Source organism: Pungitius pungitius, chromosome 4 (assembly GCF_949316345.1).
Source record: "Pungitius pungitius chromosome 4, fPunPun2.1, whole genome shotgun sequence".
Taxonomy (NCBI): domain Eukaryota; kingdom Metazoa; phylum Chordata; class Actinopteri; order Perciformes; family Gasterosteidae; genus Pungitius; species Pungitius pungitius.
This window is the reverse complement of record NC_084903.1, coordinates 1780809-1802458: the sequence shown is the minus strand read 5'-3', so window position 1 is coordinate 1802458 and position 21650 is coordinate 1780809. Positions and strand designations below refer to the sequence as shown.

The window sequence follows — 21650 nt, the reverse complement described above, 5'->3', positions numbered from 1 at the left end:
TTACTGATGGCCAACCAAATCTTCTCTTGAAATTTCCTGAAAACGAATCCATCTCTTCTTTGTAAAACAAACTTTGGTTCGTCTTCAGGTCGAACTTTGTTATACAGGCTAAAAAACAACTCAATAAGATTACCCTTCGATAGCTCAGTTGGTAGAGCGGAGGACTGTAGGCTGATATTCAATGTGCAATTAGCAGGTATCCTTAGGTCGCTGGTTCAACTTCGGCTCGAAGGAGAATTTTATCTTTGTCCGTTTTGAAAGAGTTGTATGGCCTTCATTATTAGTGAGAGTGGAATAAACAGAGTTTTAACTGATGGCCAACCAAATCTTCTCTTGAAATTTCCTGAAAACGAATCCATCTGTTCTTTGTAAAACAAACGTTGGTTCGTCTTCAGGTCAAGCTTTGTTATACATGCTAAAAAACAACTCAATAAGATTACCCTTCGATAGCTCAGTTGGTAGAGCGGAGGACTGTAGGCTGATATTCAATGTGCAATTAGCAGGTATCCTTAGGTCGCTGGTTCAACTCCGGCTCGAAGGAGAATTTTATCTTTGTCCGTTTTGGAAGAGTTGTATGGCCCTCATTATTAGTGAGAGTGGAATAAACAGAGTTTTAACTGATGGCCAACCAAATCTTCTCTTGAAATTTCCTGAAAACGAATCCATCTCTTCTTTGTAAAACAAACTTTGGTTCGTCTTTAGGTCGAACTTTGTTATACAGGCTAAAAAACAACTCGATAAGATTACCCTTCGATAGCTCAGTTGGTAGAGCGGAGGACTGTAGGCTGATATTCAATGTGCAATTAGCAGGTATCCTTAGGTCGCTGGTTCAACTCCGGCTCGAAGGAGAATTTTATCTTTGTCCGTTTTGAAAGAGTTGTATGGCCCACATTATTAGTGAGAGTGGAATAAACAGAGTTTTAACTGATGGCCAACCAAATCTTCTCTTGAAATTTCCTGAAAACGAATCCATCTGTTCTTTGTAAAACAAACGTTGGTTCGTCTTCAGGTCAAGCTTTGTTATACATGCTAAAAAACAACTCAATAAGATTACCCTTCGATAGCTCAGTTGGTAGAGCGGAGGACTGTAGGCTGATATTCAATGTGCAATTAGCAGGTATCCTTAGGTCGCTGGTTCAACTCCGGCTCGAAGGAGGTTTTTATCTTTGTCCGTTTTGGAAGAGTTGTATGGCCCTTAGTGAGAGTGGAATAAACAGGGATTTTACTGATATCAAACCAAATCTTCTTTTGAAATTTCCTGAAAACGAATCCATCTGTTCTTTGTAAAACAAACTTTGGTTCGTCTTTAGGTCCAGCCTTGTATTCCCTGCTAAAAAACAACACAATAACTTTGGCCCTCATTATTAGTGAGAGTGGAATAAACAGAGTTTTAACTGATGGCCAACCAAATCTTCTCTTGAAATTTCCTGAAAACGAATCCATCTGTTCTTTGTAAAACAAACTTTGGTTCGTCTTTAGGTCCAGCCTTGTATTCCCTTCTAAAAAACAACACAATAACTTTACCCTTCGATAGCTCAGTTGGTAGAGCGGAGGACTGTAGGCTGATATTCAATGTGCAATTAGCAGGTATCCTTAGGTCGCTGGTTCAACTCCGGCTCGAAGGAGAATTTTATCTTTGTCCGTTTTGGAAGAGTTGTATGGCCCTTAGTGAGAGTGGAATAAACAGGGATTTTACTGATATCAAACCAAATCTGGTTCAACTCCGGCTCGAAGGAGAATTTTATCTTTGTCACCGTTCGATAGCTCAGTTGGTAGAGCGGAGGACTGTAGGCTGATATTCAATGTGCAATTAGCAGGTATCCTTAGGTCGCTGGTTCAACTCCGGCTCGAAGGAGGTTTTTATCTTTGTCCGTTTTGGAAGAGTTGTATGGCCCTTAGTGAGAGTGGAATAAACAGGGATTTTACTGATATCAAACCAAATCTTCTTTTGAAATTTCCTGAAAACGAATCCATCTGTTCTTTGTAAAACAAACTTTGGTTCGTCTTTAGGTCCAGCCTTGTATTCCCTGCTAAAAAACAACACATTAACTTTACCCTTCGATAGCTCAGTTGGTAGAGCGGAGGACTGTAGGCTGATATTCAATGTGCAATTAGCAGGTATCCTTAGGTCGCTGGTTCAACTCCGGCTCGAAGGAGGTTTTTATCTTTGTCCGTTTTGGAAGAGTTGTATGGCCCTTAGTGAGAGTGGAATACACAGAGTTTTTACTGATGGCCAACCAAATCTTCTCTTGAAATTTCCTGAAAACGAATCCATCTCTTCTTTGTAAAACAAACTTTGGTTCGTCTTCAGGTCGAACTTTGTTATACAGGCTAAAAAACAACTCATTAAGATTACCCTTCGATAGCTCAGTTGGTAGAGCGGAGGACTGTAGGCTGATATTCAATGTGCAATTAGCAGGTATCCTTAGGTCGCTGGTTCAACTTCGGCTCGAAGGAGAATTTTATCTTTGTCCGTTTTGAAAGAGTTGTATGGCCTTCATTATTAGTGAGAGTGGAATAAACAGAGTTTTAACTGATGGCCAACCAAATCTTCTCTTGAAATTTCCTGAAAACGAATCCATCTGTTCTTTGTAAAACAAACGTTGGTTCGTCTTCAGGTCAAGCTTTGTTATACATGCTAAAAAACAACTCAATAAGATTACCCTTCGATAGCTCAGTTGGTAGAGCGGAGGACTGTAGGCTGATATTCAATGTGCAATTAGCAGGTATCCTTAGGTCGCTGGTTCAACTCCGGCTCGAAGGAGAATTTTATCTTTGTCCGTTTTGGAAGAGTTGTATGGCCCTCATTATTAGTGAGAGTGGAATAAACAGAGTTTTAACTGATGGCCAACCAAATCTTCTCTTGAAATTTCCTGAAAACGAATCCATCTCTTCTTTGTAAAACAAACTTTGGTTCGTCTTTAGGTCGAACTTTGTTATACAGGCTAAAAAACAACTCGATAAGATTACCCTTCGATAGCTCAGTTGGTAGAGCGGAGGACTGTAGGCTGATATTCAATGTGCAATTAGCAGGTATCCTTAGGTCGCTGGTTCAACTCCGGCTCGAAGGAGAATTTTATCTTTGTCCGTTTTGAAAGAGTTGTATGGCCCACATTATTAGTGAGAGTGGAATAAACAGAGTTTTAACTGATGGCCAACCAAATCTTCTCTTGAAATTTCCTGAAAACGAATCCATCTGTTCTTTGTAAAACAAACGTTGGTTCGTCTTCAGGTCAAGCTTTGTTATACATGCTAAAAAACAACTCAATAAGATTACCCTTCGATAGCTCAGTTGGTAGAGCGGAGGACTGTAGGCTGATATTCAATGTGCAATTAGCAGGTATCCTTAGGTCGCTGGTTCAACTCCGGCTCGAAGGAGGTTTTTATCTTTGTCCGTTTTGGAAGAGTTGTATGGCCCTTAGTGAGAGTGGAATAAACAGGGATTTTACTGATATCAAACCAAATCTTCTTTTGAAATTTCCTGAAAACGAATCCATCTGTTCTTTGTAAAACAAACTTTGGTTCGTCTTTAGGTCCAGCCTTGTATTCCCTGCTAAAAAACAACACAATAACTTTGGCCCTCATTATTAGTGAGAGTGGAATAAACAGAGTTTTAACTGATGGCCAACCAAATCTTCTCTTGAAATTTCCTGAAAACGAATCCATCTGTTCTTTGTAAAACAAACTTTGGTTCGTCTTCAGGTCGAACTTTGTTATACAGGCTAAAAAACAACTCAATAAGATTACCCTTCGATAGCTCAGTTGGTAGAGCGGAGGACTGTAGGCTGATATTCAATGTGCAATTAGCAGGTATCCTTAGGTCGCTGGTTCAACTCCGGCTCGAAGGAGAATTTTATCTTTGTCCGTTTTGAAAGAGTTGTATGGCCCACATTATTAGTGAGAGTGGAATAAACAGAGTTTTAACTGATGGCCAACCAAATCTTCTCTTGAAATTTCCTGAAAACGAATCCATCTGTTCTTTGTAAAACAAACGTTGGTTCGTCTTCAGGTCAAGCTTTGTTATACATGCTAAAAAACAACTCAATAAGATTACCCTTCGATAGCTCAGTTGGTAGAGCGGAGGACTGTAGGCTGATATTCAATGTGCAATTAGCAGGTATCCTTAGGTCGCTGGTTCAACTCCGGCTCGAAGGAGCTTTTTATCTTTGTCCGTTTTGGAAGAGTTCTATGGCCCTTAGTGAGAGTGGAATAAACAGGGATTTTACTGATATCAAACCAAATCTTCTCTTGAAATTTCCTGAAAACGAATCCATCTGTTCTTTGTAAAACAAACTTTGGTTCGTCTTTAGGTCCAGCCTTGTATTCCCTGCTAAAAAACAACACAATAACTTTACCCTTTGATAGCTCAGTTGGTAGAGCGGAGGACTGTAGGCTGATATTCAATGTGCAATTAGCAGGTATCCTTAGGTCGCTGGTTCAACTCCGGCTCGAAGGAGGTTTTTATCTTTGTCCGTTTTGGAAGAGTTGTATGGCCCTTAGTGAGAGTGGAATAAACAGGGATTTTACTGATATCAAACCAAATCTTCTTTTGAAATTTCCTGAAAACGAATCCATCTGTTCTTTGTAAAACAAACTTTGGTTCGTCTTTAGGTCCAGCCTTGTATTCCCTGCTAAAAAACAACACAATAACTTTGGCCCTCATTATTAGTGAGAGTGGAATAAACAGAGTTTTAACTGATGGCCAACCAAATCTTCTCTTGAAATTTCCTGAAAACGAATCCATCTGTTCTTTGTAAAACAAACTTTGGTTCGTCTTCAGGTCGAACTTTGTTATACAGGCTAAAAAACAACTCAATAAGATTACCCTTCGATAGCTCAGTTGGTAGAGCGGAGGACTGTAGGCTGATATTCAATGTGCAATTAGCAGGTATCCTTAGGTCGCTGGTTCAACTCCGGCTCGAAGGAGGTTTTTCTTTGTCCGTTTTGGAAGAGTTGTATGGCCCTTAGTGAGAGTGGAATAAACAGGGATTTTACTGATATCAAACCAAATCTGGTTCAACTCCGGCTCGAAGGAGAATTTTATCTTTGTCACCCTTCGATAGCTCAGTTGGTAGAGCGGAGGACTGTAGGCTGATATTCAATGTGCAATTAGCAGGTATCCTTAGGTCGCTGGTTCAACTCCGGCTCGAAGGAGGTTTTTATCTTTGTCCGTTTTGGAAGAGTTGTATGGCCCATAGTGAGAGTGGAATAAACAGGGATTTTACTGATATCAAACCAAATCTTCTCTTGAAACTTCCTGAAAACGAATCCATCTGTTCTTTGTAAAACAGACTTTGGTTCGTCTTTAGGTCCAGCCTTGTATTCCCTGCTAAAAAACAACACAATAATTTTGGCCCTCATTATTAGTGAGATTGGAATAAACAGAGTTTTTACTGATGGCCAACCAAATCTTCTCTTGAAATTTCCTGAAAACAAATCCATCTGTTCTTTGTAAAACAAACTTTGGTTCGTCTTCAGGTCGAACTTTGTTATACAGGCTAAAAAACAACTCAATAAGATTACCCTTCGATAGCTCAGTTGGTAGAGCGGAGGACTGTAGGCTGATATTCAATGTGCAATTAGCAGGTATCCTTAGGTCGCTGGTTCAACTCCGGCTCGAAGGAGGTTTTTATCTTTGTCCGTTTTGGAAGAGTTGTATGGCCCTTAGTGAGAGTGGAATAAACAGGGATTTTACTGATATCAAACCAAATCTTCTTTTGAAATTTCCTGAAAACGAATCCATCTGTTCTTTGTAAAACAAACTTTGGTTCGTCTTTAGGTCCAGCCTTGTATTCCCTGCTAAAAAACAACACAATAACTTTGGCCCTCATTATTAGTGTGATTGGAATAAACAGAGTTTTAACTGATGGCCAACCAAATCTTCTCTTGAAATTTCCTGAAAACGAATCCATCTGTTCTTTGTAAAACAAACTTTGGTTCGTCTTCAGGTCGAACTTTGTTATACAGGCTAAAAAACAACTCAATAAGATTACCCTTCGATAGCTCAGTTGGTAGAGCGGAGGACTGTAGGCTGATATTCAATGTGCAATTAGCAGGTATCCTTAGGTCGCTGGTTCAACTCCGGCTCGAAGGAGGTTTTTCTTTGTCCGTTTTGGAAGAGTTGTATGGCCCTTAGTGAGAGTGGAATAAACAGGGATTTTACTGATATCAAACCAAATCTGGTTCAACTCCGGCTCGAAGGAGAATTTTCTCTTTGTCACCCTTCGATAGCTCAGTTGGTAGAGCGGAGGACTGTAGGCTGATATTCAATGTGCAATTAGCAGGTATCCTTAGGTCGCTGGTTCAACTCCGGCTCGAAGGAGGTTTTTATCTTTGTCCGTTTTGGAAGAGTTGTATGGCCCATAGTGAGAGTGGAATAAACAGGGATTTTACTGATATCAAACCAAATTTTCTCTTGAAACTTCCTGAAAACGAATCCATCTGTTCTTTGTAAAACAGACTTTGGTTCGTCTTTAGGTCCAGCCTTGTATTCCCTGCTAAAAAACAACACAATAACTTTGGCCCTCATTATTAGTGAGATTGGAATAAACAGAGTTTTTACTGATGGCCAACCAAATCTTCTCTTGAAATTTCCTGAAAACAAATCCATCTGTTCTTTGTAAAACAAACTTTGGTTCGTCTTCAGGTCGAACTTTGTTATACAGGCTAAAAAACAACTCAATAAGATTACCCTTCGATAGCTCAGTTGGTAGAGCGGAGGACTGTAGGCTGATATTCAATGTGCAATTAGCAGGTATCCTTAGGTCGCTGGTTCAACTCCGGCTCGAAGGAGGTTTTTCTTTGTCCGTTTTGGAAGAGTTGTATGGCCCTTAGTGAGAGTGGAATAAACAGGGATTTTACTGATATCAAACCAAATCTTCTCTTGAAATTTCCTGAAAACGAATCCATCTGTTCTTTGTAAAACAAACTTTGGTTCGTCTTTAGGTCCAGCCTTGTATTCCCTTCTAAAAAACAACACAATAACTTTACCCTTCGATAGCTCAGTTGGTAGAGCGGAGGACTGTAGGCTGATATTCAATGTGCAATTAGCAGGTATCCTTAGGTCGCTGGTTCAACTCCGGCTCGAAGGAGAATTTTATCTTTGTCCGTTTTGGAAGAGTTGTATGGCCCTTAGTGAGAGTGGAATAAACAGGGATTTTACTGATATCAAACCAAATCTGGTTCAACTCCGGCTCGAAGGAGAATTTTATCTTTGTCACCGTTCGATAGCTCAGTTGGTAGAGCGGAGGACTGTAGGCTGATATTCAATGTGCAATTAGCAGGTATCCTTAGGTCGCTGGTTCAACTCCGGCTCGAAGGAGGTTTTTATCTTTGTCCGTTTTGGAAGAGTTGTATGGCCCTTAGTGAGAGTGGAATAAACAGGGATTTTACTGATATCAAACCAAATCTTCTTTTGAAATTTCCTGAAAACGAATCCATCTGTTCTTTGTAAAACAAACTTTGGTTCGTCTTTAGGTCCAGCCTTGTATTCCCTGCTAAAAAACAACACATTAACTTTACCCTTCGATAGCTCAGTTGGTAGAGCGGAGGACTGTAGGCTGATATTCAATGTGCAATTAGCAGGTATCCTTAGGTCGCTGGTTCAACTCCGGCTCGAAGGAGGTTTTTATCTTTGTCCGTTTTGGAAGAGTTGTATGGCCCTTAGTGAGAGTGGAATACACAGAGTTTTTACTGATGGCCAACCAAATCTTCTCTTGAAATTTCCTGAAAACGAATCCATCTCTTCTTTGTAAAACAAACTTTGGTTCGTCTTCAGGTCGAACTTTGTTATACAGGCTAAAAAACAACTCAATAAGATTACCCTTCGATAGCTCAGTTGGTAGAGCGGAGGACTGTAGGCTGATATTCAATGTGCAATTAGCAGGTATCCTTAGGTCGCTGGTTCAACTTCGGCTCGAAGGAGAATTTTATCTTTGTCCGTTTTGAAAGAGTTGTATGGCCTTCATTATTAGTGAGAGTGGAATAAACAGAGTTTTAACTGATGGCCAACCAAATCTTCTCTTGAAATTTCCTGAAAACGAATCCATCTGTTCTTTGTAAAACAAACGTTGGTTCGTCTTCAGGTCAAGCTTTGTTATACATGCTAAAAAACAACTCAATAAGATTACCCTTCGATAGCTCAGTTGGTAGAGCGGAGGACTGTAGGCTGATATTCAATGTGCAATTAGCAGGTATCCTTAGGTCGCTGGTTCAACTCCGGCTCGAAGGAGAATTTTATCTTTGTCCGTTTTGGAAGAGTTGTATGGCCCTCATTATTAGTGAGAGTGGAATAAACAGAGTTTTAACTGATGGCCAACCAAATCTTCTCTTGAAATTTCCTGAAAACGAATCCATCTCTTCTTTGTAAAACAAACTTTGGTTCGTCTTTAGGTCGAACTTTGTTATACAGGCTAAAAAACAACTCGATAAGATTACCCTTCGATAGCTCAGTTGGTAGAGCGGAGGACTGTAGGCTGATATTCAATGTGCAATTAGCAGGTATCCTTAGGTCGCTGGTTCAACTCCGGCTCGAAGGAGAATTTTATCTTTGTCCGTTTTGAAAGAGTTGTATGGCCCACATTATTAGTGAGAGTGGAATAAACAGAGTTTTAACTGATGGCCAACCAAATCTTCTCTTGAAATTTCCTGAAAACGAATCCATCTGTTCTTTGTAAAACAAACGTTGGTTCGTCTTCAGGTCAAGCTTTGTTATACATGCTAAAAAACAACTCAATAAGATTACCCTTCGATAGCTCAGTTGGTAGAGCGGAGGACTGTAGGCTGATATTCAATGTGCAATTAGCAGGTATCCTTAGGTCGCTGGTTCAACTCCGGCTCGAAGGAGGTTTTTATCTTTGTCCGTTTTGGAAGAGTTGTATGGCCCTTAGTGAGAGTGGAATAAACAGGGATTTTACTGATATCAAACCAAATCTTCTTTTGAAATTTCCTGAAAACGAATCCATCTGTTCTTTGTAAAACAAACTTTGGTTCGTCTTTAGGTCCAGCCTTGTATTCCCTGCTAAAAAACAACACAATAACTTTGGCCCTCATTATTAGTGAGAGTGGAATAAACAGAGTTTTAACTGATGGCCAACCAAATCTTCTCTTGAAATTTCCTGAAAACGAATCCATCTGTTCTTTGTAAAACAAACTTTGGTTCGTCTTTAGGTCCAGCCTTGTATTCCCTTCTAAAAAACAACACAATAACTTTACCCTTCGATAGCTCAGTTGGTAGAGCGGAGGACTGTAGGCTGATATTCAATGTGCAATTAGCAGGTATCCTTAGGTCGCTGGTTCAACTCCGGCTCGAAGGAGAATTTTATCTTTGTCCGTTTTGGAAGAGTTGTATGGCCCTTAGTGAGAGTGGAATAAACAGGGATTTTACTGATATCAAACCAAATCTGGTTCAACTCCGGCTCGAAGGAGAATTTTATCTTTGTCACCGTTCGATAGCTCAGTTGGTAGAGCGGAGGACTGTAGGCTGATATTCAATGTGCAATTAGCAGGTATCCTTAGGTCGCTGGTTCAACTCCGGCTCGAAGGAGGTTTTTATCTTTGTCCGTTTTGGAAGAGTTGTATGGCCCTTAGTGAGAGTGGAATAAACAGGGATTTTACTGATATCAAACCAAATCTTCTTTTGAAATTTCCTGAAAACGAATCCATCTGTTCTTTGTAAAACAAACTTTGGTTCGTCTTTAGGTCCAGCCTTGTATTCCCTGCTAAAAAACAACACATTAACTTTACCCTTCGATAGCTCAGTTGGTAGAGCGGAGGACTGTAGGCTGATATTCAATGTGCAATTAGCAGGTATCCTTAGGTCGCTGGTTCAACTCCGGCTCGAAGGAGGTTTTTATCTTTGTCCGTTTTGGAAGAGTTGTATGGCCCTTAGTGAGAGTGGAATACACAGAGTTTTTACTGATGGCCAACCAAATCTTCTCTTGAAATTTCCTGAAAACGAATCCATCTCTTCTTTGTAAAACAAACTTTGGTTCGTCTTCAGGTCGAACTTTGTTATACAGGCTAAAAAACAACTCAATAAGATTACCCTTCGATAGCTCAGTTGGTAGAGCGGAGGACTGTAGGCTGATATTCAATGTGCAATTAGCAGGTATCCTTAGGTCGCTGGTTCAACTTCGGCTCGAAGGAGAATTTTATCTTTGTCCGTTTTGAAAGAGTTGTATGGCCTTCATTATTAGTGAGAGTGGAATAAACAGAGTTTTAACTGATGGCCAACCAAATCTTCTCTTGAAATTTCCTGAAAACGAATCCATCTGTTCTTTGTAAAACAAACGTTGGTTCGTCTTCAGGTCAAGCTTTGTTATACATGCTAAAAAACAACTCTATAAGATTACCCTTCGATAGCTCAGTTGGTAGAGCGGAGGACTGTAGGCTGATATTCAATGTGCAATTAGCAGGTATCCTTAGGTCGCTGGTTCAACTCCGGCTCGAAGGAGAATTTTATCTTTGTCCGTTTTGGAAGAGTTGTATGGCCCTCATTATTAGTGAGAGTGGAATAAACAGAGTTTTAACTGATGGCCAACCAAATCTTCTCTTGAAATTTCCTGAAAACGAATCCATCTCTTCTTTGTAAAACAAACTTTGGTTCGTCTTTAGGTCGAACTTTGTTATACAGGCTAAAAAACAACTCGATAAGATTACCCTTCGATAGCTCAGTTGGTAGAGCGGAGGACTGTAGGCTGATATTCAATGTGCAATTAGCAGGTATCCTTAGGTCGCTGGTTCAACTCCGGCTCGAAGGAGAATTTTATCTTTGTCCGTTTTGAAAGAGTTGTATGGCCCACATTATTAGTGAGAGTGGAATAAACAGAGTTTTAACTGATGGCCAACCAAATCTTCTCTTGAAATTTCCTGAAAACGAATCCATCTGTTCTTTGTAAAACAAACGTTGGTTCGTCTTCAGGTCAAGCTTTGTTATACATGCTAAAAAACAACTCAATAAGATTACCCTTCGATAGCTCAGTTGGTAGAGCGGAGGACTGTAGGCTGATATTCAATGTGCAATTAGCAGGTATCCTTAGGTCGCTGGTTCAACTCCGGCTCGAAGGAGGTTTTTATCTTTGTCCGTTTTGGAAGAGTTGTATGGCCCTTAGTGAGAGTGGAATAAACAGGGATTTTACTGATATCAAACCAAATCTTCTTTTGAAATTTCCTGAAAACGAATCCATCTGTTCTTTGTAAAACAAACTTTGGTTCGTCTTTAGGTCCAGCCTTGTATTCCCTGCTAAAAAACAACACAATAACTTTGGCCCTCATTATTAGTGAGAGTGGAATAAACAGAGTTTTAACTGATGGCCAACCAAATCTTCTCTTGAAATTTCCTGAAAACGAATCCATCTGTTCTTTGTAAAACAAACTTTGGTTCGTCTTCAGGTCGAACTTTGTTATACAGGCTAAAAAACAACTCAATAAGATTACCCTTCGATAGCTCAGTTGGTAGAGCGGAGGACTGTAGGCTGATATTCAATGTGCAATTAGCAGGTATCCTTAGGTCGCTGGTTCAACTCCGGCTCGAAGGAGGTTTTTCTTTGTCCGTTTTGGAAGAGTTGTATGGCCCTTAGTGAGAGTGGAATAAACAGGGATTTTACTGATATCAAACCAAATCTGGTTCAACTCCGGCTCGAAGGAGAATTTTATCTTTGTCACCCTTCGATAGCTCAGTTGGTAGAGCGGAGGACTGTAGGCTGATATTCAATGTGCAATTAGCAGGTATCCTTAGGTCGCTGGTTCAACTCCGGCTCGAAGGAGGTTTTTATCTTTGTCCGTTTTGGAAGAGTTGTATGGCCCATAGTGAGAGTGGAATAAACAGGGATTTTACTGATATCAAACCAAATCTTCTCTTGAAACTTCCTGAAAACGAATCCATCTGTTCTTTGTAAAACAGACTTTGGTTCGTCTTTAGGTCCAGCCTTGTATTCCCTGCTAAAAAACAACACAATAATTTTGGCCCTCATTATTAGTGAGATTGGAATAAACAGAGTTTTTACTGATGGCCAACCAAATCTTCTCTTGAAATTTCCTGAAAACAAATCCATCTGTTCTTTGTAAAACAAACTTTGGTTCGTCTTCAGGTCGAACTTTGTTATACAGGCTAAAAAACAACTCAATAAGATTACCCTTCGATAGCTCAGTTGGTAGAGCGGAGGACTGTAGGCTGATATTCAATGTGCAATTAGCAGGTATCCTTAGGTCGCTGGTTCAACTCCGGCTCGAAGGAGGTTTTTATCTTTGTCCGTTTTGGAAGAGTTGTATGGCCCTTAGTGAGAGTGGAATAAACAGGGATTTTACTGATATCAAACCAAATCTTCTTTTGAAATTTCCTGAAAACGAATCCATCTGTTCTTTGTAAAACAAACTTTGGTTCGTCTTTAGGTCCAGCCTTGTATTCCCTGCTAAAAAACAACACAATAACTTTGGCCCTCATTATTAGTGTGATTGGAATAAACAGAGTTTTAACTGATGGCCAACCAAATCTTCTCTTGAAATTTCCTGAAAACGAATCCATCTGTTCTTTGTAAAACAAACTTTGGTTCGTCTTCAGGTCGAACTTTGTTATACAGGCTAAAAAACAACTCAATAAGATTACCCTTCGATAGCTCAGTTGGTAGAGCGGAGGACTGTAGGCTGATATTCAATGTGCAATTAGCAGGTATCCTTAGGTCGCTGGTTCAACTCCGGCTCGAAGGAGGTTTTTCTTTGTCCGTTTTGGAAGAGTTGTATGGCCCTTAGTGAGAGTGGAATAAACAGGGATTTTACTGATATCAAACCAAATCTGGTTCAACTCCGGCTCGAAGGAGAATTTTATCTTTGTCACCCTTCGATAGCTCAGTTGGTAGAGCGGAGGACTGTAGGCTGATATTCAATGTGCAATTAGCAGGTATCCTTAGGTCGCTGGTTCAACTCCGGCTCGAAGGAGGTTTTTATCTTTGTCCGTTTTGGAAGAGTTGTATGGCCCATAGTGAGAGTGGAATAAACAGGGATTTTACTGATATCAAACCAAATCTTCTCTTGAAACTTCCTGAAAACGAATCCATCTGTTCTTTGTAAAACAGACTTTGGTTCGTCTTTAGGTCCAGCCTTGTATTCCCTGCTAAAAAACAACACAATAACTTTGGCCCTCATTATTAGTGAGATTGGAATAAACAGAGTTTTTACTGATGGCCAACCAAATCTTCTCTTGAAATTTCCTGAAAACAAATCCATCTGTTCTTTGTAAAACAAACTTTGGTTCGTCTTTAGGTCCAGCCTTGTATTCCCTGCTAAAAAACAACACATTAACTTTACCCTTCGATAGCTCAGTTGGTAGAGCGGAGGACTGTAGGCTGATATTCAATGTGCAATTAGCAGGTATCCTTAGGTCGCTGGTTCAACTCCGGCTCGAAGGAGGTTTTTATCTTTGTCCGTTTTGGAAGAGTTGTATGGCCCTTAGTGAGAGTGGAATACACAGAGTTTTTACTGATGGCCAACCAAATCTTCTCTTGAAATTTCCTGAAAACGAATCCATCTCTTCTTTGTAAAACAAACTTTGGTTCGTCTTCAGGTCGAACTTTGTTATACAGGCTAAAAAACAACTCAATAAGATTACCCTTCGATAGCTCAGTTGGTAGAGCGGAGGACTGTAGGCTGATATTCAATGTGCAATTAGCAGGTATCCTTAGGTCGCTGGTTCAACTTCGGCTCGAAGGAGAATTTTATCTTTGTCCGTTTTGAAAGAGTTGTATGGCCTTCATTATTAGTGAGAGTGGAATAAACAGAGTTTTAACTGATGGCCAACCAAATCTTCTCTTGAAATTTCCTGAAAACGAATCCATCTGTTCTTTGTAAAACAAACGTTGGTTCGTCTTCAGGTCAAGCTTTGTTATACATGCTAAAAAACAACTCAATAAGATTACCCTTCGATAGCTCAGTTGGTAGAGCGGAGGACTGTAGGCTGATATTCAATGTGCAATTAGCAGGTATCCTTAGGTCGCTGGTTCAACTCCGGCTCGAAGGAGAATTTTATCTTTGTCCGTTTTGGAAGAGTTGTATGGCCCTTAGTGAGAGTGGAATAAACAGAGTTTTTACTGATGGCCAACCAAATCTTCTCTTGAAATTTCCTGAAAACGAATCCATCTCTTCTTTGTAAAACAAACTTTGGTTCGTCTTCAGGTCGAACTTTGTTATACAGGCTAAAAAACAACTCAATAAGATTACCCTTCGATAGCTCAGTTGGTAGAGCGGAGGACTGTAGGCTGATATTCAATGTGCAATTAGCAGGTATCCTTAGGTCGCTGGTTCAACTTCGGCTCGAAGGAGAATTTTATCTTTGTCCGTTTTGAAAGAGTTGTATGGCCTTCATTATTAGTGAGAGTGGAATAAACAGAGTTTTAACTGATGGCCAACCAAATCTTCTCTTGAAATTTCCTGAAAACGAATCCATCTGTTCTTTGTAAAACAAACGTTGGTTCGTCTTCAGGTCAAGCTTTGTTATACATGCTAAAAAACAACTCAATAAGATTACCCTTCGATAGCTCAGTTGGTAGAGCGGAGGACTGTAGGCTGATATTCAATGTGCAATTAGCAGGTATCCTTAGGTCGCTGGTTCAACTCCGGCTCGAAGGAGAATTTTATCTTTGTCCGTTTTGGAAGAGTTGTATGGCCCTTAGTGAGAGTGGAATAAACAGAGTTTTTACTGATGGCCAACCAAATCTTCTCTTGAAATTTCCTGAAAACGAATCCATCTCTTCTTTGTAAAACAAACTTTGGTTCGTCTTCAGGTCGAACTTTGTTATACAGGCTAAAAAACAACTCAATAAGATTACCCTTCGATAGCTCAGTTGGTAGAGCGGAGGACTGTAGGCTGATATTCAATGTGCAATTAGCAGGTATCCTTAGGTCGCTGGTTCAACTCCGGCTCGAAGGAGAATTTTATCTTTGTCCGTTTTGAAAGAGTTGTATGGCCCTCATTATTAGTGAGAGTGGAATAAACAGAGTTTTAACTGATGGCCAACCAAATCTTCTCTTGAAATTTCCTGAAAACGAATCCATCTCTTCTTTGTAAAACAAACTTTGGTTCGTCTTCAGGTCGAACTTTGTTATACAGGCTAAAAAACAACTCAATAAGATTACCCTTCGATAGCTCAGTTGGTAGAGCGGAGGACTGTAGGCTGATATTCAATGTGCAATTAGCAGGTATCCTTAGGTCGCTGGTTCAACTTCGGCTCGAAGGAGAATTTTATCTTTGTCCGTTTTGAAAGAGTTGTATGGCCTTCATTATTAGTGAGAGTGGAATAAACAGAGTTTTAACTGATGGCCAACCAAATCTTCTCTTGAAATTTCCTGAAAACGAATCCATCTGTTCTTTGTAAAACAAACGTTGGTTCGTCTTCAGGTCAAGCTTTGTTATACATGCTAAAAAACAACTCAATAAGATTACCCTTCGATAGCTCAGTTGGTAGAGCGGAGGACTGTAGGCTGATATTCAATGTGCAATTAGCAGGTATCCTTAGGTCGCTGGTTCAACTCCGGCTCGAAGGAGAATTTTATCTTTGTCCGTTTTGGAAGAGTTGTATGGCCCTTAGTGAGAGTGGAATAAACAGAGTTTTTACTGATGGCCAACCAAATCTTCTCTTGAAATTTCCTGAAAACGAATCCATCTCTTCTTTGTAAAACAAACTTTGGTTCGTCTTCAGGTCGAACTTTGTTATACAGGCTAAAAAACAACTCAATAAGATTACCCTTCGATAGCTCAGTTGGTAGAGCGGAGGACTGTAGGCTGATATTCAATGTGCAATTAGCAGGTATCCTTAGGTCGCTGGTTCAACTCCGGCTCGAAGGAGAATTTTATCTTTGTCCGTTTTGAAAGAGTTGTATGGCCCTCATTATTAGTGAGAGTGGAATAAACAGAGTTTTAACTGATGGCCAACCAAATCTTCTCTTGAAATTTCCTGAAAACGAATCCATCTCTTCTTTGTAAAACAAACTTTGGTTCGTCTTTAGGTCGAACTTTGTTATACAGGCTAAAAAACAACTCGATAAGATTACCCTTCGATAGCTCAGTTGGTAGAGCGGAGGACTGTAGGCTGATATTCAATGTGCAATTAGCAGGTATCCTTAGGTCGCTGGTTCAACTCCGGCTCGAAGGAGAATTTTATCTTTGTCCGTTTTGAAAGAGTTGTATGGCCCACATTATTAGTGAGAGTGGAATAAACAGAGTTTTAACTGATGGCCAACCAAATCTTCTCTTGAAATTTCCTGAAAACGAATCCATCTGTTCTTTGTAAAACAAACGTTGGTTCGTCTTCAGGTCAAGCTTTGTTATACATGCTAAAAAACAACTCAATAAGATTACCCTTCGATAGCTCAGTTGGTAGAGCGGAGGACTGTAGGCTGATATTCAATGTGCAATTAGCAGGTATCCTTAGGTCGCTGGTTCAACTCCGGCTCGAAGGAGGTTTTTATCTTTGTCCGTTTTGGAAGAGTTGTATGGCCCTTAGTGAGAGTGGAATAAACAGGGATTTTACTGATATCAAACCAAATCTTCTTTTGAAATTTCCTGAAAACGAATCCATCTGTTCTTTGTAAAACAAACTTTGGTTCGTCTTTAGGTCCAGCCTTGTATTCCCTGCTAAAAAACAACACAATAACTTTGGCCCTCATTATTAGTGAGAGTGGAATAAACAGAGTTTTAACTGATGGCCAACCAAATCTTCTCTTGAAATTTCCTGAAAACGAATCCATCTGTTCTTTGTAAAACAAACTTTGGTTCGTCTTCAGGTCGAACGTTGTTATACAGGCTAAAAAACAACTCAATAAGATTACCCTTCGATAGCTCAGTTGGTAGAGCGGAGGACTGTAGGCTGATATTCAATGTGCAATTAGCAGGTATCCTTAGGTCGCTGGTTCAACTCCGGCTCGAAGGAGGTTTTTCTTTGTCCGTTTTGGAAGAGTTGTATGGCCCTTAGTGAGAGTGGAATAAACAGGGATTTTACTGATATCAAACCAAATCTGGTTCAACTCCGGCTCGAAGGAGAATTTTATCTTTGTCACCCTTCGATAGCTCAGTTGGTAGAGCGGAGGACTGTAGGCTGATATTCAATGTGCAATTAGCAGGTATCCTTAGGTCGCTGGTTCAACTCCGGCTCGAAGGAGGTTTTTATCTTTGTCCGTTTTGGAAGAGTTGTATGGCCCATAGTGAGAGTGGAATAAACAGGGATTTTACTGATATCAAACCAAATCTTCTCTTGAAACTTCCTGAAAACGAATCCATCTGTTCTTTGTAAAACAGACTTTGGTTCGTCTTTAGGTCCAGCCTTGTATTCCCTGCTAAAAAACAACACAATAATTTTGGCCCTCATTATTAGTGAGATTGGAATAAACAGAGTTTTTACTGATGGCCAACCAAATCTTCTCTTGAAATTTCCTGAAAACAAATCCATCTGTTCTTTGTAAAACAAACTTTGGTTCGTCTTTAGGTCCAGCCTTGTATTCCCTGCTAAAAAACAACACATTAACTTTACCCTTCGATAGCTCAGTTGGTAGAGCGGAGGACTGTAGGGTGATATTCAATGTGCAATTAGCAGGTATCCTTAGGTCGCTGGTTCAACTCCGGCTCGAAGGAGGTTTTTATCTTTGTCCGTTTTGGAAGAGTTGTATGGCCCTTAGTGAGAGTGGAATACACAGAGTTTTTACTGATGGCCAACCAAATCTTCTCTTGAAATTTCCTGAAAACGAATCCATCTCTTCTTTGTAAAACAAACTTTGGTTCGTCTTCAGGTCGAACTTTGTTATACAGGCTAAAAAACAACTCAATAAGATTACCCTTCGATAGCTCAGTTGGTAGAGCGGAGGACTGTAGGCTGATATTCAATGTGCAATTAGCAGGTATCCTTAGGTCGCTGGTTCAACTTCGGCTCGAAGGAGAATTTTATCTTTGTCCGTTTTGAAAGAGTTGTATGGCCCTCATTATTAGTGAGAGTGGAATAAACAGAGTTTTAACTGATGGCCAACCAAATCTTCTCTTGAAATTTCCTGAAAACGAATCCATCTGTTCTTTGTGAAACAAACGTTGGTTCGTCTTCAGGTCAAGCTTTGTTATACATGCTAAAAAACAACTCAATAAGATTACCCTTCGATAGCTCAGTTGGTAGAGCGGAGGACTGTAGGCTGATATTCAATGTGCAATTAGCAGGTATCCTTAGGTCGCTGGTTCAACTCCGGCTCGAAGGAGGTTTTTATCTTTGTCCGTTTTGGAAGAGTTGTATGGCCCTTAGTGAGATTGGAATAAACAGGGATTTTACTGATATCAAACCAAATCTTCTCTTGAAATTTCCTGAAAACGAATCCATCTGTTCTTTGTAAAACAAACTTTGGTTCGTCTTCAGGTCGAACTTTGTTATACAGGCTAAAAAACAACTCAATAAGATTACCCTTCGATAGCTCAGTTGGTAGAGCGGAGGACTGTAGGCTGATATTCAATGTGCAATTAGCAGGTATCCTTAGGTCGCTGGTTCAACTCCGGCTCGAAGGAGGTTTTTCTTTGTCCGTTTTGGAAGAGTTGTATGGCCCTTAGTGAGAGTGGAATAAACAGGGATTTTACTGATATCAAACCAAATCTGGTTCAACTCCGGCTCGAAGGAGAATTTTATCTTTGTCACCCTTCGATAGCTCAGTTGGTAGAGTGGAGGACTGTAGGCTGATATTCAATGTGCAATTAGCAGGTATCCTTAGGTCGCTGGTTCAACTCCGGCTCGAAGGAGGTTTTTATCTTTGTCCGTTTTGGAAGAGTTGTATGGCCCATAGTGAGAGTGGAATAAACAGGGATTTTACTGATATCAAACCAAATCTTCTCTTGAAACTTCCTGAAAACGAATCCATCTGTTCTTTGTAAAACAGACTTTGGTTGGTCTTTAGGTCCAGCCTTGTATTCCCTGCTAAAAAACAACACAATAACTTTGGCCCTCATTATTAGTGAGATTGGAATAAACAGAGTTTTTACTGATGGCCAACCAAATCTTCTCTTGAAATTTCCTGAAAACAAATCCATCTGTTCTTTGTAAAACAAACTTTGGTTCGTCTTCAGATCGAACTTTGTTATACAGGCTAAAAAACAACTCAATAAGATTACCCTTCGATAGCTCAGTTGGTAGAGCGGAGGACTGTAGGCTGATATTCAATGTGCAATTAGCAGGTATCCTTAGGTCGCTGGTTCAACTCCGGCTCGAAGGAGGTTTTTCTTTGTCCGTTTTGGAAGAGTTGTATGGCCCTTAGTGAGAGTGGAATAAACAGGGATTTTACTGATATCAAACCAAATCTTCTCTTGAAATTTCCTGAAAACGAATCCATCTGTTCTTTGTAAAACAAACTTTGGTTCGTCTTTAGGTCCAGCCTTGTATTCCCTTCTAAAAAACAACACAATAACTTTACCCTTCGATAGCTCAGTTGGTAGAGCGGAGGACTGTAGGCTGATATTCAATGTGCAATTAGCAGGTATCCTTAGGTCGCTGGTTCAACTCCGGCTCGAAGGAGAATTTTATCTTTGTCCGTTTTGAAAGAGTTGTATGGCCTTCATTATTAGTGAGAGTGGAATAAACAGAGTTTTAACTGATGGCCAACCAAATCTTCTCTTGAAATTTCCTGAAAACGAATCCATCTGTTCTTTGTAAAACAAACGTTGGTTCGTCTTCAGGTCAAGCTTTGTTATACATGCTAAAAAACAACTCAATAAGATTACCCTTCGATAGCTCAGTTGGTAGAGCGGAGGACTGTAGGCTGATATTCAATGTGCAATTAGCAGGTATCCTTAGGTCGCTGGTTCAACTCCGGCTCGAAGGAGAATTTTATCTTTGTCCGTTTTGAAAGAGTTGTATGGCCCTCATTATTAGTGAGAGTGGAATAAACAGAGTTTTAACTGATGGCCAACCAAATCTTCTCTTGAAATTTCCTGAAAACGAATCCATCTCTTCTTTGTAAAACAAACTTTGGTTCGTCTTCAGGTCGAACTTTGTTATACAGGCTAACAAACAACTCAATAAGATTACCCTTCGATAGCTCAGTTGGTAGAGCGGAGGACTGTAGGCTGATATTCAATGTGCAATTAGCAGGTATCCTTAGGTCGCTGGTTCAACTCCGGCTCGAAGGAGGGTTTTCTTTGTCCGTTTTGGAAGAGTTGTATGGCCCTTAGTGAGAGTGGAATAAACAGGGATTTTACTGATATCAAACCAAATCTTCTCTTGAAATTTCCTGAAAACGAATCCATCTGTTCTTTGTAAAACAAACTTTGGTTCGTCTTTAGGTCCAGCCTTGTATTCCCTTCTAAAAAACAACACAATAACTTTACCCTTTGATAGCTCAGTTGGTAGAGCGGAGGACTGTAGGCTGATATTCAATGTGCAATTAGCAGGTATCCTTAGGTCGCTGGTTCAACTCCGGCTCGAAGGAGAATTTTATCTTTGTCCGTTTTGAAAGAGTTGTATTGCCTTCATTATTAGTGAGAGTGGAATAAACAGAGTTTTAACTGATGGCCAACCAAATCTTCTCTTGAAATTTCCTGAAAACGAATCCATCTGTTCTTTGTAAAACAAACGTTGGTTCGTCTTCAGGTCAAGCTTTGTTATACATGCTAAAAAACAACTCAATAAGATTACCCTTCGATAGCTCAGTTGGTAGAGCGGAGGACTGTAGGCTGATATTCAATGTGCAATTAGCAGGTATCCTTAGGTCGCTGGTTCAACTCCGGCTCGAAGGAGGTTTTTCTTTGTCCGTTTTGGAAGAGTTGTATGGCCCTTAGTGAGAGTGGAATAAACAGGGATTTTACTGATATCAAACCAAATCTTCTCTTGAAATTTCCTGAAAACGAATCCATCTGTTCTTTGTAAAACAAACGTTGGTTCGTCTTCAGGTCAAGCTTTGTTATACATGCTAAAAAACAACTCAATAAGATTACCCTTCGATAGCTCAGTTGGTAGAGCGGAGGACTGTAGGCTGATATTCAATGTGCAATTAGCAGGTATCCTTAGGTCGCTGGTTCAACTCCGGCTCGAAGGAGGTTTTTATCTTTGTCCGTTTTGGAAGAGTTGTATGGCCCTTAGTGAGAGTGGAATAAACAGGGATTTTACTGATATCAAACCAAATCTGGTTCAACTCCGGCTCGAAGGAGAATTTTATCTTTGTCACCCTTCGATAGCTCAGTTGGTAGAGTGGAGGACTCTAGGCTGATATTCAATGTGCAATTAGCAGGTATCCTTAGGTCGCTGGTTCAATATGGAGGACTAAAAGTGCCACAATTAAATAAATAAACACATCATTAAATAATTACTTAAATGTGTCATTAATTAATTAAAAATAGAATTAAATACATAAATGTGTTAATAAATGTGTCATTAATTAATTCAAATACAGATTCATATTATGTAATATACATATATACTTATTTCACTATTTACATTTACATTTCATGATCTTGCGTTGCAGTGCTTCATGAATTACTTAAAACTGTCAAACTGACCCATCAAAAGTTGGTAGGCGGAACCTAACGCCTGATTGGTTACCCTGTGTATCAAGTCAAGACTGTCAAACTGACCCATCAAAAGTTGGTAGGCGGAACCTAACGCCTGATTGGTTACCCTGTGTATCAAGTCAAGACAAATCAATTC

General features: G+C 40.0%; 53 non-coding genes across 53 annotated transcripts; all 53 read left to right on the top strand.

Annotated features, from left to right (window-relative positions):
- The first annotated feature begins 440 nt into the window (after window positions 1–440).
- Window positions 441–541, top strand: trnay-gua (transfer RNA tyrosine (anticodon GUA)). Its single transcript has 2 exons — window positions 441–477; window positions 506–541. It is a non-coding gene; the product is annotated as a tRNA-Tyr (tRNA).
- Window positions 542–747: 206 nt separating this feature from the next.
- Window positions 748–848, top strand: trnay-gua (transfer RNA tyrosine (anticodon GUA)). Its single transcript has 2 exons — window positions 748–784; window positions 813–848. It is a non-coding gene; the product is annotated as a tRNA-Tyr (tRNA).
- A 206-nt stretch (window positions 849–1054) lies between these two features.
- Window positions 1055–1155, top strand: trnay-gua (transfer RNA tyrosine (anticodon GUA)). Its single transcript has 2 exons — window positions 1055–1091; window positions 1120–1155. It is a non-coding gene; the product is annotated as a tRNA-Tyr (tRNA).
- A 369-nt stretch (window positions 1156–1524) lies between these two features.
- Window positions 1525–1625, top strand: trnay-gua (transfer RNA tyrosine (anticodon GUA)). The gene is made up of 2 exons: window positions 1525–1561; window positions 1590–1625. It is a non-coding gene; the product is annotated as a tRNA-Tyr (tRNA).
- A 430-nt stretch (window positions 1626–2055) lies between these two features.
- trnay-gua (transfer RNA tyrosine (anticodon GUA)) lies at window positions 2056–2156 on the top strand. The gene is made up of 2 exons: window positions 2056–2092; window positions 2121–2156. It is a non-coding gene; the product is annotated as a tRNA-Tyr (tRNA).
- Window positions 2157–2663: 507 nt separating this feature from the next.
- trnay-gua (transfer RNA tyrosine (anticodon GUA)) lies at window positions 2664–2764 on the top strand. The gene is made up of 2 exons: window positions 2664–2700; window positions 2729–2764. It is a non-coding gene; the product is annotated as a tRNA-Tyr (tRNA).
- Window positions 2765–2970: 206 nt separating this feature from the next.
- trnay-gua (transfer RNA tyrosine (anticodon GUA)) lies at window positions 2971–3071 on the top strand. Its single transcript has 2 exons — window positions 2971–3007; window positions 3036–3071. It is a non-coding gene; the product is annotated as a tRNA-Tyr (tRNA).
- A 206-nt stretch (window positions 3072–3277) lies between these two features.
- On the top strand, window positions 3278–3378 carry trnay-gua (transfer RNA tyrosine (anticodon GUA)). Its single transcript has 2 exons — window positions 3278–3314; window positions 3343–3378. It is a non-coding gene; the product is annotated as a tRNA-Tyr (tRNA).
- Window positions 3379–3747: 369 nt separating this feature from the next.
- Window positions 3748–3848, top strand: trnay-gua (transfer RNA tyrosine (anticodon GUA)). Its single transcript has 2 exons — window positions 3748–3784; window positions 3813–3848. It is a non-coding gene; the product is annotated as a tRNA-Tyr (tRNA).
- A 206-nt stretch (window positions 3849–4054) lies between these two features.
- Window positions 4055–4155, top strand: trnay-gua (transfer RNA tyrosine (anticodon GUA)). The gene is made up of 2 exons: window positions 4055–4091; window positions 4120–4155. It is a non-coding gene; the product is annotated as a tRNA-Tyr (tRNA).
- A 200-nt stretch (window positions 4156–4355) lies between these two features.
- On the top strand, window positions 4356–4456 carry trnay-gua (transfer RNA tyrosine (anticodon GUA)). Its single transcript has 2 exons — window positions 4356–4392; window positions 4421–4456. It is a non-coding gene; the product is annotated as a tRNA-Tyr (tRNA).
- Window positions 4457–4825: 369 nt separating this feature from the next.
- Window positions 4826–4926, top strand: trnay-gua (transfer RNA tyrosine (anticodon GUA)). The gene is made up of 2 exons: window positions 4826–4862; window positions 4891–4926. It is a non-coding gene; the product is annotated as a tRNA-Tyr (tRNA).
- A 127-nt stretch (window positions 4927–5053) lies between these two features.
- On the top strand, window positions 5054–5154 carry trnay-gua (transfer RNA tyrosine (anticodon GUA)). Its single transcript has 2 exons — window positions 5054–5090; window positions 5119–5154. It is a non-coding gene; the product is annotated as a tRNA-Tyr (tRNA).
- A 369-nt stretch (window positions 5155–5523) lies between these two features.
- On the top strand, window positions 5524–5624 carry trnay-gua (transfer RNA tyrosine (anticodon GUA)). Its single transcript has 2 exons — window positions 5524–5560; window positions 5589–5624. It is a non-coding gene; the product is annotated as a tRNA-Tyr (tRNA).
- Window positions 5625–5993: 369 nt separating this feature from the next.
- trnay-gua (transfer RNA tyrosine (anticodon GUA)) lies at window positions 5994–6094 on the top strand. The gene is made up of 2 exons: window positions 5994–6030; window positions 6059–6094. It is a non-coding gene; the product is annotated as a tRNA-Tyr (tRNA).
- Window positions 6095–6221: 127 nt separating this feature from the next.
- trnay-gua (transfer RNA tyrosine (anticodon GUA)) lies at window positions 6222–6322 on the top strand. The gene is made up of 2 exons: window positions 6222–6258; window positions 6287–6322. It is a non-coding gene; the product is annotated as a tRNA-Tyr (tRNA).
- Window positions 6323–6691: 369 nt separating this feature from the next.
- On the top strand, window positions 6692–6792 carry trnay-gua (transfer RNA tyrosine (anticodon GUA)). Its single transcript has 2 exons — window positions 6692–6728; window positions 6757–6792. It is a non-coding gene; the product is annotated as a tRNA-Tyr (tRNA).
- Window positions 6793–6990: 198 nt separating this feature from the next.
- trnay-gua (transfer RNA tyrosine (anticodon GUA)) lies at window positions 6991–7091 on the top strand. The gene is made up of 2 exons: window positions 6991–7027; window positions 7056–7091. It is a non-coding gene; the product is annotated as a tRNA-Tyr (tRNA).
- A 430-nt stretch (window positions 7092–7521) lies between these two features.
- trnay-gua (transfer RNA tyrosine (anticodon GUA)) lies at window positions 7522–7622 on the top strand. Its single transcript has 2 exons — window positions 7522–7558; window positions 7587–7622. It is a non-coding gene; the product is annotated as a tRNA-Tyr (tRNA).
- A 507-nt stretch (window positions 7623–8129) lies between these two features.
- trnay-gua (transfer RNA tyrosine (anticodon GUA)) lies at window positions 8130–8230 on the top strand. The gene is made up of 2 exons: window positions 8130–8166; window positions 8195–8230. It is a non-coding gene; the product is annotated as a tRNA-Tyr (tRNA).
- Window positions 8231–8436: 206 nt separating this feature from the next.
- trnay-gua (transfer RNA tyrosine (anticodon GUA)) lies at window positions 8437–8537 on the top strand. Its single transcript has 2 exons — window positions 8437–8473; window positions 8502–8537. It is a non-coding gene; the product is annotated as a tRNA-Tyr (tRNA).
- Window positions 8538–8743: 206 nt separating this feature from the next.
- On the top strand, window positions 8744–8844 carry trnay-gua (transfer RNA tyrosine (anticodon GUA)). Its single transcript has 2 exons — window positions 8744–8780; window positions 8809–8844. It is a non-coding gene; the product is annotated as a tRNA-Tyr (tRNA).
- Window positions 8845–9213: 369 nt separating this feature from the next.
- trnay-gua (transfer RNA tyrosine (anticodon GUA)) lies at window positions 9214–9314 on the top strand. The gene is made up of 2 exons: window positions 9214–9250; window positions 9279–9314. It is a non-coding gene; the product is annotated as a tRNA-Tyr (tRNA).
- A 430-nt stretch (window positions 9315–9744) lies between these two features.
- On the top strand, window positions 9745–9845 carry trnay-gua (transfer RNA tyrosine (anticodon GUA)). Its single transcript has 2 exons — window positions 9745–9781; window positions 9810–9845. It is a non-coding gene; the product is annotated as a tRNA-Tyr (tRNA).
- Window positions 9846–10352: 507 nt separating this feature from the next.
- trnay-gua (transfer RNA tyrosine (anticodon GUA)) lies at window positions 10353–10453 on the top strand. Its single transcript has 2 exons — window positions 10353–10389; window positions 10418–10453. It is a non-coding gene; the product is annotated as a tRNA-Tyr (tRNA).
- A 206-nt stretch (window positions 10454–10659) lies between these two features.
- On the top strand, window positions 10660–10760 carry trnay-gua (transfer RNA tyrosine (anticodon GUA)). Its single transcript has 2 exons — window positions 10660–10696; window positions 10725–10760. It is a non-coding gene; the product is annotated as a tRNA-Tyr (tRNA).
- Window positions 10761–10966: 206 nt separating this feature from the next.
- trnay-gua (transfer RNA tyrosine (anticodon GUA)) lies at window positions 10967–11067 on the top strand. Its single transcript has 2 exons — window positions 10967–11003; window positions 11032–11067. It is a non-coding gene; the product is annotated as a tRNA-Tyr (tRNA).
- Window positions 11068–11436: 369 nt separating this feature from the next.
- On the top strand, window positions 11437–11537 carry trnay-gua (transfer RNA tyrosine (anticodon GUA)). Its single transcript has 2 exons — window positions 11437–11473; window positions 11502–11537. It is a non-coding gene; the product is annotated as a tRNA-Tyr (tRNA).
- Window positions 11538–11664: 127 nt separating this feature from the next.
- trnay-gua (transfer RNA tyrosine (anticodon GUA)) lies at window positions 11665–11765 on the top strand. Its single transcript has 2 exons — window positions 11665–11701; window positions 11730–11765. It is a non-coding gene; the product is annotated as a tRNA-Tyr (tRNA).
- A 369-nt stretch (window positions 11766–12134) lies between these two features.
- trnay-gua (transfer RNA tyrosine (anticodon GUA)) lies at window positions 12135–12235 on the top strand. The gene is made up of 2 exons: window positions 12135–12171; window positions 12200–12235. It is a non-coding gene; the product is annotated as a tRNA-Tyr (tRNA).
- Window positions 12236–12604: 369 nt separating this feature from the next.
- Window positions 12605–12705, top strand: trnay-gua (transfer RNA tyrosine (anticodon GUA)). Its single transcript has 2 exons — window positions 12605–12641; window positions 12670–12705. It is a non-coding gene; the product is annotated as a tRNA-Tyr (tRNA).
- A 127-nt stretch (window positions 12706–12832) lies between these two features.
- On the top strand, window positions 12833–12933 carry trnay-gua (transfer RNA tyrosine (anticodon GUA)). Its single transcript has 2 exons — window positions 12833–12869; window positions 12898–12933. It is a non-coding gene; the product is annotated as a tRNA-Tyr (tRNA).
- Window positions 12934–13302: 369 nt separating this feature from the next.
- Window positions 13303–13403, top strand: trnay-gua (transfer RNA tyrosine (anticodon GUA)). Its single transcript has 2 exons — window positions 13303–13339; window positions 13368–13403. It is a non-coding gene; the product is annotated as a tRNA-Tyr (tRNA).
- Window positions 13404–13910: 507 nt separating this feature from the next.
- On the top strand, window positions 13911–14011 carry trnay-gua (transfer RNA tyrosine (anticodon GUA)). Its single transcript has 2 exons — window positions 13911–13947; window positions 13976–14011. It is a non-coding gene; the product is annotated as a tRNA-Tyr (tRNA).
- Window positions 14012–14518: 507 nt separating this feature from the next.
- On the top strand, window positions 14519–14619 carry trnay-gua (transfer RNA tyrosine (anticodon GUA)). Its single transcript has 2 exons — window positions 14519–14555; window positions 14584–14619. It is a non-coding gene; the product is annotated as a tRNA-Tyr (tRNA).
- Window positions 14620–14819: 200 nt separating this feature from the next.
- Window positions 14820–14920, top strand: trnay-gua (transfer RNA tyrosine (anticodon GUA)). Its single transcript has 2 exons — window positions 14820–14856; window positions 14885–14920. It is a non-coding gene; the product is annotated as a tRNA-Tyr (tRNA).
- A 513-nt stretch (window positions 14921–15433) lies between these two features.
- On the top strand, window positions 15434–15534 carry trnay-gua (transfer RNA tyrosine (anticodon GUA)). The gene is made up of 2 exons: window positions 15434–15470; window positions 15499–15534. It is a non-coding gene; the product is annotated as a tRNA-Tyr (tRNA).
- Window positions 15535–15734: 200 nt separating this feature from the next.
- trnay-gua (transfer RNA tyrosine (anticodon GUA)) lies at window positions 15735–15835 on the top strand. The gene is made up of 2 exons: window positions 15735–15771; window positions 15800–15835. It is a non-coding gene; the product is annotated as a tRNA-Tyr (tRNA).
- Window positions 15836–16041: 206 nt separating this feature from the next.
- trnay-gua (transfer RNA tyrosine (anticodon GUA)) lies at window positions 16042–16142 on the top strand. The gene is made up of 2 exons: window positions 16042–16078; window positions 16107–16142. It is a non-coding gene; the product is annotated as a tRNA-Tyr (tRNA).
- Window positions 16143–16348: 206 nt separating this feature from the next.
- On the top strand, window positions 16349–16449 carry trnay-gua (transfer RNA tyrosine (anticodon GUA)). Its single transcript has 2 exons — window positions 16349–16385; window positions 16414–16449. It is a non-coding gene; the product is annotated as a tRNA-Tyr (tRNA).
- A 369-nt stretch (window positions 16450–16818) lies between these two features.
- On the top strand, window positions 16819–16919 carry trnay-gua (transfer RNA tyrosine (anticodon GUA)). Its single transcript has 2 exons — window positions 16819–16855; window positions 16884–16919. It is a non-coding gene; the product is annotated as a tRNA-Tyr (tRNA).
- A 127-nt stretch (window positions 16920–17046) lies between these two features.
- On the top strand, window positions 17047–17147 carry trnay-gua (transfer RNA tyrosine (anticodon GUA)). Its single transcript has 2 exons — window positions 17047–17083; window positions 17112–17147. It is a non-coding gene; the product is annotated as a tRNA-Tyr (tRNA).
- A 369-nt stretch (window positions 17148–17516) lies between these two features.
- trnay-gua (transfer RNA tyrosine (anticodon GUA)) lies at window positions 17517–17617 on the top strand. The gene is made up of 2 exons: window positions 17517–17553; window positions 17582–17617. It is a non-coding gene; the product is annotated as a tRNA-Tyr (tRNA).
- A 507-nt stretch (window positions 17618–18124) lies between these two features.
- On the top strand, window positions 18125–18225 carry trnay-gua (transfer RNA tyrosine (anticodon GUA)). Its single transcript has 2 exons — window positions 18125–18161; window positions 18190–18225. It is a non-coding gene; the product is annotated as a tRNA-Tyr (tRNA).
- A 200-nt stretch (window positions 18226–18425) lies between these two features.
- trnay-gua (transfer RNA tyrosine (anticodon GUA)) lies at window positions 18426–18526 on the top strand. Its single transcript has 2 exons — window positions 18426–18462; window positions 18491–18526. It is a non-coding gene; the product is annotated as a tRNA-Tyr (tRNA).
- A 127-nt stretch (window positions 18527–18653) lies between these two features.
- On the top strand, window positions 18654–18754 carry trnay-gua (transfer RNA tyrosine (anticodon GUA)). Its single transcript has 2 exons — window positions 18654–18690; window positions 18719–18754. It is a non-coding gene; the product is annotated as a tRNA-Tyr (tRNA).
- A 369-nt stretch (window positions 18755–19123) lies between these two features.
- trnay-gua (transfer RNA tyrosine (anticodon GUA)) lies at window positions 19124–19224 on the top strand. Its single transcript has 2 exons — window positions 19124–19160; window positions 19189–19224. It is a non-coding gene; the product is annotated as a tRNA-Tyr (tRNA).
- A 198-nt stretch (window positions 19225–19422) lies between these two features.
- On the top strand, window positions 19423–19523 carry trnay-gua (transfer RNA tyrosine (anticodon GUA)). The gene is made up of 2 exons: window positions 19423–19459; window positions 19488–19523. It is a non-coding gene; the product is annotated as a tRNA-Tyr (tRNA).
- A 206-nt stretch (window positions 19524–19729) lies between these two features.
- Window positions 19730–19830, top strand: trnay-gua (transfer RNA tyrosine (anticodon GUA)). Its single transcript has 2 exons — window positions 19730–19766; window positions 19795–19830. It is a non-coding gene; the product is annotated as a tRNA-Tyr (tRNA).
- Window positions 19831–20036: 206 nt separating this feature from the next.
- On the top strand, window positions 20037–20137 carry trnay-gua (transfer RNA tyrosine (anticodon GUA)). The gene is made up of 2 exons: window positions 20037–20073; window positions 20102–20137. It is a non-coding gene; the product is annotated as a tRNA-Tyr (tRNA).
- Window positions 20138–20335: 198 nt separating this feature from the next.
- On the top strand, window positions 20336–20436 carry trnay-gua (transfer RNA tyrosine (anticodon GUA)). Its single transcript has 2 exons — window positions 20336–20372; window positions 20401–20436. It is a non-coding gene; the product is annotated as a tRNA-Tyr (tRNA).
- A 206-nt stretch (window positions 20437–20642) lies between these two features.
- Window positions 20643–20743, top strand: trnay-gua (transfer RNA tyrosine (anticodon GUA)). The gene is made up of 2 exons: window positions 20643–20679; window positions 20708–20743. It is a non-coding gene; the product is annotated as a tRNA-Tyr (tRNA).
- A 198-nt stretch (window positions 20744–20941) lies between these two features.
- trnay-gua (transfer RNA tyrosine (anticodon GUA)) lies at window positions 20942–21042 on the top strand. The gene is made up of 2 exons: window positions 20942–20978; window positions 21007–21042. It is a non-coding gene; the product is annotated as a tRNA-Tyr (tRNA).
- The last annotated feature ends 608 nt before the right edge of the window (window positions 21043–21650 follow it).